This window comes from Ovis aries, chromosome 1, assembly GCF_016772045.2.
Source record: "Ovis aries strain OAR_USU_Benz2616 breed Rambouillet chromosome 1, ARS-UI_Ramb_v3.0, whole genome shotgun sequence".
NCBI classification, from domain to species: Eukaryota; Metazoa; Chordata; class Mammalia; order Artiodactyla; family Bovidae; genus Ovis; species Ovis aries.
In genome coordinates, this window is record NC_056054.1 from 36,667,114 (window position 1) to 36,678,829 (window position 11,716).

General features: G+C 38.1%; 1 protein-coding gene across 15 annotated transcripts in view; it reads left to right on the forward strand.

Annotated features, from left to right (window-relative positions):
* Positions 1-11,716, forward strand: part of NFIA (nuclear factor I A) — a 402,938-nt gene that overhangs the window by 348,687 nt on the left and 42,535 nt on the right. The gene's annotated exons all lie outside the window — the stretch shown is intronic.

Sequence of the window (11,716 nt, forward strand, 5' to 3'; positions counted from 1 at the left end):
TTTTCACCCAAATAACGACGGCTCTCTTTTTCATCAACACTTTTTTATGTTTAATTTTAATCAGCGATTGAACTTAGAACAACTCAGTGAATATGTCATATACACAATTTTTAAATGATATAAGGACTGTATTTCCTTTCAGAGAAGAGCCAGTGGATAATGACAAGAGAGAATTTTTAAAAAGTTAGTGGCTTCCTTTCATAAAATAGTGTTTCTTTACTGGTACCTGGACTCTTCCTTTAGTTTTTAAATTTTTTAAAAAGTTTATATTCAATGAAATTCACCCTTTGGTGTACAGTTCTATGAGCTTTTAAAACATCATAGATTCTTCCAACCAACACGACATACAGGATACTGAACAATTCCAAAGAGCTCCCTCCTTCTTCTTATCTACTCTTAAGTTAATGTCTGATGTTATTTAGTGCCAGGGAACATATTTTACTTTGATCTCTCTATTTCCACATTGAATTTTATTCTTCAGCCAGCGCTGCTTCTATCCCCATTATATTTTAATTTTTTATATTCTTCTGAATCAGAAAGAAACCAGTTTAACTGCAGTATTTTAGGATATGATAATAGTGACATTTTCATATGGAAGAGGGAAAAGAATTATTCAATAAAGTATATTGGGATGACTGAGTAGCTATCCACAAAAAATAAAATTCATTATACCAAAATAAATTCCAGGTGGTACAAAAAAATATAATATAGAAATATTAAGCCTTAAAGTACCACAAAAACATAGGACAGACTTTTTTGAAATAGTGAAATGAGAAAGACCTTTCAAATAATATAGAAAAGTGTCTTGACATAATCTTGTTGAGTGTGTGAAAAATAGGCATTCTCCTATGCTGTTAGAGGACTGTAAATTGGTTCAACCTCTTCAGAGGACTATTTTATTATATACATATTTATATATATAAATTTTAAATGTAAGTCATACATAGTGTTGGACATATGAGCAAAGATATACATCAAGTATTTGCTGCAACAGTGATTATAATAAAAGAGTGGGAGTGGAAGTGAAATTCGCTCAGTCATGTCCGACTCTTTGCGACCCCATGATCTATATAGTCCATGGAATTCGCTAGGCTAGAATACTGGAGTGGGTAGCCTTTCCCTTCTCCAGGGGATCTTCCCAACCCAGGGATCGAAACCAAAATATCCAAATATCTACTAATATGATATACATTAGAAAACCCTTTGAAAAGAAGGATGGGGCTTCCCTGGTGGCTCAGTGGTAAAGAATCCACCTGCCAATTGCAGGAGACACGGGTTCGATCCCTGATCCGGGAATATCCCACATGCCATGCCATGGGGAAACTAAGTTTGTGTGCCACAACTACTGAGCCTATTCTCTAGCGCTTGGGAGCTGCAACTACTGAGCCCACATGCCCTGGAGCCCATGCTCCACAACAAGAGAAGCCGCTGCAATGAGAAGTCTGTGCTCTGCAGCTAGGGAGTAGCCCCCACTTGCCGCAACTAGGGAAAAGCCCGCACAGCAACAAAGGCCCAGCACAGTCAGAAATAAAAATAAGTAAATAAATTAAAAATAAGGGTGGAAGTGAAGCTGCTCAGTCGTGTCTGACTTTTTGCGACCCCATGGACTATAGCCTACCAGGCTCTTCCATCCATGGGTTTTTCCAGGCAAGAATACTGGAGTGGGGTGCCATTGCCTTCTCCAGGGGATCTTCCCGACCCAGGGATCGAACCCAGGTCTTCTGCACTGTAAGCAAACACTTTTACCATCTGAGCCACCAGGGAAGTCAAAAATAAGGATGGATGTATATGAATTCATGGAATAATCTTTGAGTTATATTAAGTTGTCAAAGGAGAGTGCTAAGAAACAGTATGTATAGAACATATACTTCTATAGAGTGGGGGATGTATATATACACTTGATTGCAGTATTGAAGGATAGAAATTGCTTTGTTGGGAGGTTTAAGTACCTTACCCAGTGAGAATAAAAGAGATTATTGAGTTTTAAAGCCCCTTTTATGTCAAATTTGATTTATTTACTTTTAAAAGTATTTTTCTAGTAAACTAAAATTTTTCTTTAAATCTCAATCACTAATTACAGTGACCAAAATTCACACAGTGGGGTCAGGTAAGGGGGTTGAAATGGGCGTGATCCAGAAAAGCCTTGGTAAGTTTTGTACATCTAGTTTTTAGTTGCACTCACCTGAACTTTGGGTATGATAGCAAAAAATATGTGCTCTTTCTGGTGGAGAATTATATTCTTCTTCCCTCCCAGAGAGCATGGAATTTAGTACAAGGATAACATTTTTACCCTCAGTAGCCATTATTTGCTCACAAGTTCTGCTTCCCTGGTGGCTTAGAGGGTAAAGCGTCTGCGTGCAATGCAGGAGACCCAGGTTCAATCCCTGAGTCTGGCAGATCCCCTGGAGAGGGAAATGGCAACCCACTCCAGTACTGTTGCCTGGAAAATCCCATGGATGGAGGAGCCTTGTAGGCTACAGTCCATGGGGTCACAAAGAGTCGGACCCGACTGAGCCATGACACGTTCTGCTTTAGGAACCCCATTGGATACAAATGTACATGTGCTATCTTTAAGTTATAATTTTCGGTAAATACTTTTTTGTAGAGCATTTCTACTTTGTACACACCCAAATTTTTAATGTCTAACTGTGCAAAAGAAAAATAATTATTGCAAATTAGGCCCTTTGATAGGTGTTTTCATATGTATTACCTTAGTTGCACGATTTTTATTTTAATCTGAAAAATTGGAATCGTTAGCCCTCTTTTTAAAAATAGGAAACTGAGATTGAACCAGAATTCGAATCCAGGTCTGTTGGATGCTAAAGCCCAGTGCTTTCTACTCTACCACTTAACTATATTTCAAGACATGCCATTAAAAAAAAAACTTTTCTATTATTCTTATAAAAACTCCTGGGTACATTGAATTGGATGAAAAACAGAGAAACTCGTGAGCAGAAAAAATAAGAACTGAACTTTGTCAAGAAGAAATGAGTGACAAAAGAAAACAGATAATGGATGATCACGTTCATTTGGGTTATTTAAGTTATCATAACCCATTCATGTCTTGTTTTGCCTCAGTTTTTTACTATTTCAAATGACAGAAATGACAGATGAGTTTTAAGACTTTCTTCATGAAGATAATATATGGCAATGCAATGTAGGAAAATTGAAAAATATAGAAAAGTATTTTAAAAATTATATTCTCCTATAACCAACTACTAATTAACATTTTAGTCTGATTTTCTTCCCTTTTTTCAGTGCAATTCTCTGTGTATGCTTATATTCATATAAAATTGTTGTGACCTACTGCATATAGTATTTACTGCATAAAATATTTTCTATTTTCTTAACTAGTATTTTACATCTTTTCTTACTTTATAAGAAAAAGCTAGGAAATGTTATTTTAAATAATTTTTACTTATTCTCCTACCACAGAACATTATCTTTCGTCCTTGCCTATGGAATATCCTCCAGCAAATCATCAAACATATATTTTTGTCTCCAACTTGAATAATTTTATTAGGATAGATTCTGGAATTGGAATCACTAGTGCAAATAGTATAAATATTTCTCTTGATATACATTACCAAACTGCTTTTCAGAAAAGTTGTGCCAGTTTACACCCTTAGAAATTATATATGAATCTGATCATAACATTAACCCAGGAGAGATTTAAGTATTATTTTTTTATATTTGGGGTTTTCAGATTCTGTTTGTCTTTATTTAGGATTGAAAATTACTAGAAGATATTTTGAAATCACTCATAATTCCAGTCTTTATAGATAATCACTTTCTGTGTATATTCTCCAGTCATTTTCTGTGCTTATTTTAAACATAATTGATCATATGTATGTGTATATACACATATATAATTTTATAAACTAATTTTATTCATTTCATATTATAAGCATATCATGGTGCATTATTATTTTAAAACATTTTTAATGACTGCAGTATTCTAACATATGGATGAAACATCAATGTATCCATTGGTTCTAAATGTTGCACTTATAAGTAATGCTGTAATGAACATCTTGGAGTGTAAGTCTTTATATGTGCTTTTAAGTATTGGTTGAGAATATAGTCCCAGAAGTGGGTTTCCAAAGTTACACTGCCTTCGGAGAGGCTACAGAAGCCTTTCAAGAGGGAGGGATCCAATATATTGATCTTGGTTTCTTTTTTTGGTAAACCCCAGCTGAAGCCAGGGTTTATTCCCTGTGGCTCTTCAATATTACTTTCACCTGTGCCTACCATCTACGTGGTTGTTTTTGATCAATAGCTATGTTCAGTTAAATAACACACAGTGTACACATAAAAATAAATGATATAGAATGTGGATCAGTCATTAGAAATAAATTGAAATGAACTGAAACAAAGCTATATTCTGTCCTTTAAATCATTATGAAAAAGAATGTTATAGGTAGTATAAATAGGTTGTTTACAGGAAATACTCATTGTTAAGTGCCTCTTCATTACACAGATTTTGGTAACAAAGTCAAAAGACGTCCAGTTTTTAAGTTGCTGTGATTCCCTTCTCTCTGTGTGCACACATGAATTTGTCTTATACCTTCCTCTCTGAACATATCATTCCAAATCATGATGTCATTTGAGCCCTACCCGCTATTAAGATCCCTAACACAAGTGGAGAGACCAGCAGAGCAAAGCCATCTGCCAAAACTGATTCTTTTCGTGACTTTTGTGAACTATTGACACATTAAACATTTCATGTAAATTGTTACCATACATGTTAAGTAATGCTAATATATTAAAGTTCAAATTCTTTAGATTTTCAGGAAGAAGGCTTGTGGGTATGCTATTCCGTAATAATATACTAGCGATAAGTAGGTTTTAATTTCATGCCCCGAAAGCTGTCTTTTTTGTTGTTGGTAACTTGTTTGTACAGACAAAAGATCTGCAGAGATAATAGAATGAGGTAACTGACTTCACATACATGAACAAAATAATGGAAATTCAATGTGGTTATCTTCTAGATTCCAAATATCTGGACAAAAATTACAACATCCATTCAATCACGTGGGAATTTCCAAACCTCTGAATATTGGGTCATGCGTCAGCAAAGGCTAAATGTGTTTCCTTGGCATTATAATTACATTAATAACGCCAACCTAGGCCCTGGAAAGTTGTCGATACCCATAGCTTTCTTCAAAGGAAAAAACATTCCAATATCCTCTAGCGTTTTTTTTGTGACCTGGCAAGAAATAGTGCTGTTCAAGTTCCCAAATGAGTCAATTGTAATAGGTTTCATTTAGAAAGTACCCAATCTATTGTAGCTCAGTCAATAAAGAATCTGCCTGCAGTGTAGGAGACCCAGGTTTGAACCCTGAGTTGGGAAGATCCCCTGGAGGGGGAAATGGCAGCCCACTCCAGTATCTTTGCCTGGAAAATCTCATGGACAGTGGAGCCTGGTGGGCTGCAGTCCATGGGGTCGCAAAGAGTCGGGCACGACTGAGCGACTAATATTTTAATACTTAATCTATTTTCTAATAGTTTCTGCATTTGTTTTTTTACAAACGAAAGTGTTTTTCACAGGGCTTTTAAAAAAATAGTATTGTAACATACGATAGTGCAGTTAAGATTCCAGAAATTATTTCACTTAGATATTTAGTCACCTCACTGCTTCAGTTTGCAACTGCATGCATTCTGATGCACAGTCAGGTGTCACTGATACACGTTTAATAAACTTGCAGTTTGAAAACACAGGGATCTGTTCAAGTCTCCATTCCTAAACTTGTGTGGATGACTTTGGTCCAGTAACTAGCACATTCCTGGGCAGGTAGTGGAATCACAGTAAGTCTAGCTGAATGAAATTGAATCTTTGTCTAGCGTTTTTAAAGAAAAATCCCCACATGTGAAAATGTCTTGAGTTTCTGAACACAAGACAACATGTGAAGTGCATGCTGATTTTGAGATAGGATGGGAAAGGTTTACAGTGTTAGGATGCCTCGTGGTCTTACGCTGTGCTGTGCTCGGTTTCTCAGTTGGGTCTGACTCTTTGTGACCCCGTGGACTGTAGGCTGCCAGGCTCCTCTGTCCATGGGGATTCTCCAGGCAAGAATACTGGAGTGGGTTGCCATGCCCTTCTCCAGGGGATCTTCCTGTCCCAGGGATCAAACCAAGATCTCCCTCATTGCAGGCAGATTCTTTACCATCTGAGCCACGAGGGAAGCCCCTAGTGGTCTTAATGGTGTTTAAAATTTGGTATCTTTGATTATTTTATAAAGTATTTCTTCAAGAAGAATTCAGTGGACTTTTTCTCCTTCAATTTCAAACATTCAAGTCCCCAGTCCTCAACTTTTCATCTTCCAGACCGTATGGCAAAGTGTCATTTGCAACATTCCATCTTTTCTTCTTTCCCTCCAGGATTGACAGCCCCACCCTGCACCTCTGCTCCTTGGCTCCTGCATCTTCCTCTGTAACCCGCAGTTCATCTGAACTTGCCAACTAACATGTCTTTTACAGCCCGTCACGAAGGCCATCTCCTTCTCCTCTACAAAGCTTTTCCTGTTGCCCCTGCCAGGTGTCACTTTTCTGTCCTTAAACACCCCACCGATTTTTATGTATATTACTTTTAGGCACTCATATTTTCACTTTCTGTACTCATTTCTCCCCACTAGATGCTAACATTTCAAGGATAGCAATGTGTCTGGCTCATCTTTTTATCTCCCATAAAACTCAGCATAGAGCCTGGCACGGAGGAAGTGTTTACATGAGAGCAAGAGAGAGACAAAGAGAGAGAGGAAAAAAGGAATACATAAGATATTTCTCCTTGATGCACCGCAACAGTTAGACTTGGTAGAGTTTGAGGGAATGAGGAACTGGGCATTCCCTCCTTTTAGATTAAGAGAATGAGAAATTGGATATTCCTTCCTTTCAGATAGTTGGCATCTCTCATGAACAGAACACAAACTTCTCTTCAAACTTTGTGTCTGCCAGGGTTTAGGGGACTTTGTTGCTTCCTGTGTCTGGAAGTAAATTCAGAATGTCAGAACTAACAAGGACGTAGTGTATAGCACAGGGAATTATACTCAGTATCTTGCAATAGCCTATAATGGAAAAGTATCTAAGAAATTATTTATTTATATATATATACATACACATACACACACACACACACACACACACACACAAATGGATCATGTTGCTATAAACCTGAAACTGTTAATAAAACAACAGTGTAAATCAATTGTATTTCAATTAACAAAATTTTTAAGACAAATATCTAAGATACACACACACACATAAAAAGAAAATCAAAATACACTAGCTCTCTTACATTATCTTTTCTGCCAAGGTGCCTCACTGGGTCATGCCCTTCTCTCCCACCCCAGCAGAGGAGCTGGGTGCCTCTATCCTCAGGCTGGTGAGCCCCAGCACTCAGCCTCCTGGTGGCCACTCTGTGACACTGGAGAGGGCTTTCTCCAAAGGATTGCTCTCCTTTCACACCCTGGCTCTACACAGAAATCTGTAATTTTCTCTCTCTTCTGTTTTCCAGTGATGACACACAGTTCAGTTCAGTTCAGTCACTCAGTCGTGTCCATCTCTTTGCAACCCCATGAATCAAAGCACACCAGGCCTCCCTGTCCATCACCAACTCCCGGAGTTCACACAGACTCACGTCCATTGAGTCAGTGATGCCATCCAGCCATCTCATCCTCTGTCATCCCCTTCTCTTCCTGTCCCCAGTTCCTCCCAGCATCAGAGTCTTTTCCAATGAGTCAACTCTTCGCATCAGGTGGCCAAAGTACTGGAGTTTCAGCTTTAGCATCATTCCCTCCAAAGAAATCCCAGGGCTGATCTCCTTTAGAATGGATTGGTTGGATCTCCTTGCAGTCCAAGGGACTCTCAAGAGTCTTCTCTAACACCACAGTTCAAAAGCATCAATTCTTCGGCGCTCAGCTTTCTTCACAGTCCAACTCTCACATCCATACATGACCACTGGAAAAACCATAGCCTTGACTAAACGGACCTTTGTTGGCAAAGTAATGTCTCTGCTTTTCAGGGGTTGCTAAATTTGAATTAGATCTTGAATCTGGCTGCCTACTCTCAAAACAAGCTGATGCACTCACGTTTTCTAGTTTGTGAGATTTGAGTGGTTTTACTAATACTGTTTTCATCTTAAAGAAACCATCAACTGACATTGGTACAGATATTTTAATGTCTCAGTATCTTGTTTTGCAGTCATATTTTCCCCCCCAAACAGGAAAGCTCCAACTATCTTTTATTCAGAACAGTTGGACCACTTTTTTAGCCCTACGATCAGCTTATGATTGTTGGGTCAAGGCTATTCCAAATTCCAAACTGATTCATCTGGAAACTCGTGATTCCTGTATTCGGTCACCTCCCTTATTCCTTCTTATTCAGAGGCAAAAAAAAAAAAAAGATAACCTGGAAACAACAAAAGTTGGACTCACAGGCAGTCAGTTACATCCATTTCTGAGAACATAGAAGCTGTTCTTCCAGGGAACACCTGCCCAGTTGTAAAGAGCAGAGCTAACGGGTGATCTCAGCCACTCTGCCTGGCCATCCTACAATCTCCCTAGAGATAGATTCCAGTATTCGCAGAGGCTCAATTGCATATAAAGAAAGAATTGTTCATGAACTGTTTTCCAGTTGCTCATACTGAGGCCTGGCTTGTACTGCCTAACTGAAGGATTTTAGAATTAGCAATGCATATGGTAAGTGGGCAACACAGAAGGATATGGGATCAGATTCTGACTTGAAATTTTGATACTTACCTCTGTGGCTAAGGCTAGGACTCTTGGATAATCTGAAGTAATACATAGGAAGAGAAAAAATATGATCAGATTAGCCCATATAAGAGCTGGCAGGTGTTTATTATAGAAATGTGTTTTCATAATTATGGCTAAGAAAATGGACCATGATGATGCTGCTCATGTAGGTCAAATGGCTGCTAAAAAACGCAAACACTTTCTGTTTCCGAAGCAGACAACTAGTCAATACTTTGATTTCTAATAGTCATGTTTGTCATGAGGACTTTTACAATGAGGTTATATAAGCAAATTGATTTCCCGGTTGACTTTATCAGGAAATCATCAAATGCCCCTGAATCTTCCCACCAGAGTTCTCAAAAATACCTGATAATTTCTTCCCAGAAAATTATTTTCTGGACTTACTGATTTTCTGAAGCTCCTTCTGCAACATTTGATTGTTGCTGTAAACAGACAAAAGTTATAATTAAGACAGATAATGAATGTAATATAAGAGCATAGTAAGCACAGTTGTATATAATTAATTACCATATAGCCCCCTTTACTTCATTTTATATTCATGTTGAAAGCACTTAACTGGGCATATGTAATTGATTCACCATGACATATATGATTGTTTCAGAAAGTTTCAACTGAGGCTTTTGTTCAACAGGATAACTCCCTCATTCCACTGATTCTTTGGGAAAAATCAAATTCACCCTATGTCATATCATCTCTGGAACTGCATCCTGTTATAGGTGAACACTCTGCTTATTGAAACTACAGTAATGGAAGACAAGCCAGACTTTCTTTCTTCGTTCCCTTGTTTTTCCTGTATCCTTGATTTTTCCGAGAATCAACTTTCTATAGAATAAGTTTCCCTGAGCACCTTTTGTTCCATTCAATGACTTGGATACTCCAAAACGTCCAGATCTTTATAGTTGTAATGTAATACAGACCTTTCCAGATTTAGTTCTGTGTAGGAGACCCGGGTTTGATCCCTGGGTTGGAAAGATCCTCTGGAGAAGGGAATGGCTACCCACTCCACTATTCTGGCCTGGAGAATCCCATGAACCGAGGAGCCTGGCAGGCTACAGTCCATGGGGTCATAAAGAGTCGGACACAACTGAGAGACAAGCACTTTTATGGTAAGTGAAGACCTATCTTCACGCAAAAATTAAAAGAAAAAAAAGCATATGTTTCCTAGGATCAGCCAGCATGCTTTTTGGGATGTCACCAGGATAGTCAAGTCTTCACAGGAAATCCTGTGTATATCTGTGATGATCAGTGCAGGCATGCACACACAGCTTTGCTAGGACCATCACACCAAGGCCTTACAGTTCAGCATTTGTCATCAGTCACTTCACCCTTAGAACCTTAACTTATTCTTCATGCCTTTTTGTTCCTTCTCAGCCTACCTACCTATGCACGTGTAGAAAATACTTTTTTTCCTCCTAATTGCTAACAGGCTTAACAGGTTATTTTATCTACAAGTTTCCTCCTTCACTCTCCCACATCCTCTTTGTGCCCTAGGAGCAGATAAATTCACCATCAGGTGATTATAGCCCATCATTTTCAGTATAAAACTTTCTGTTAAGACTTTTGAAAGCACATCAAAGTAGAGCAATAGGCTGAATGAAACCATTAATAAAGAATATTTGACTGAGCTTTTTAAAAAGTAAATTTCCCCATAGCAATGAGTGAGAGGCACATACGGAATAACTAAACGTATTTTTCAAATCTGTACAGGTTAATCTGACAGGATGGGCTGGGGAAGAAATCAGTTGCTAGACAGTATAATGTATCATACAATTCGATCATTTTAGATAAAGCTATTATTGGACAAATTCTTCTCAAACAAATACTACAGCCACAAAAAAGTTTCTTCTTAATAGATATCCGGGGACCCTTTTATTCCTCCCCTGTTCCAACACAACCATAATACATGACCATCACAGCGCTGCGTGGGTGACTGACTTCTAAGACCAATAGCACTTGGGCCAGATTGGTTGGAAATTTTGTCTCTGGATGTGCTTAACAAGGGAAACAAGAAGTCTGAGCAGTTTTCTGTAAAACAGAAAATGAAAGGAAGAGAGGCAGATGATGTTAATGCGCAGGAAACTATCTGGCAAATGAACTTGGTATTATCCCTTCAATTATTTGTGTTTTTTAAAAAGTGCAAATCCTTTTCATCTTTTAGATAGTGCATGTCTTGTGTTAGTCCAGAAAACTTAGACTTTTTACAAGTATGGTTAAGAAATTTGAAATTAAGTAATTGTCTAAAAATTCTAGTAAAGAAAGACTATGAATAAATCCTTGGAGTTTGTGGTTAAGAAGTGAATTGAAGGACACCAGAAAAAAAATGTCCGTTTGTATATATGAGCCAACGAAACACTAAAACTACAGAATATTTTCTCTGTAGAGTGAAGCTCTTCAATATAAGTATAAAAACCAGCAACAGAACATTTATGTACTGTGAAAAGTATAGTAGGCTGAAGTGTGGTACCTGAGGTTCCAGGTTTACATGGGGTCTTGATGGTCTGTGCCTGAACAGAAAGGTTCTAGGATGGGAAGACTATAAATGTTAATACTGTAAGCACATTTTGTGATCGTAAAATTCTAGACACCCCACTAAGCCTGTAAAGCCAGTGTGCTCTAGATGGTTTTCCACCACCTTTCTGGAGAACCCAGTCCCTTTGTAAAGACTCTAATATTGTATTTAGAGATAAGGAACAGGAACATCCCATGATCTTTAGGACGGTAATAGTGTGAAAAGCAAGATTGTAAAGTGAACTGCTTTCCTCCCCTTTCTACCTAATTTCTTCCTCCTGTGCTTTTAAAGACTAGGATATCTCTTTCTGACCCCAGAACTCATGTTTCACTGAGAAAGTATACTTTGCAAATGTCCTGCATGTTCTAATTTGTATGATGGAAGGAGAAAAGAGCTCATCTGAGCACCAGTTTGACGCTGGTTTACCCCAACAGTC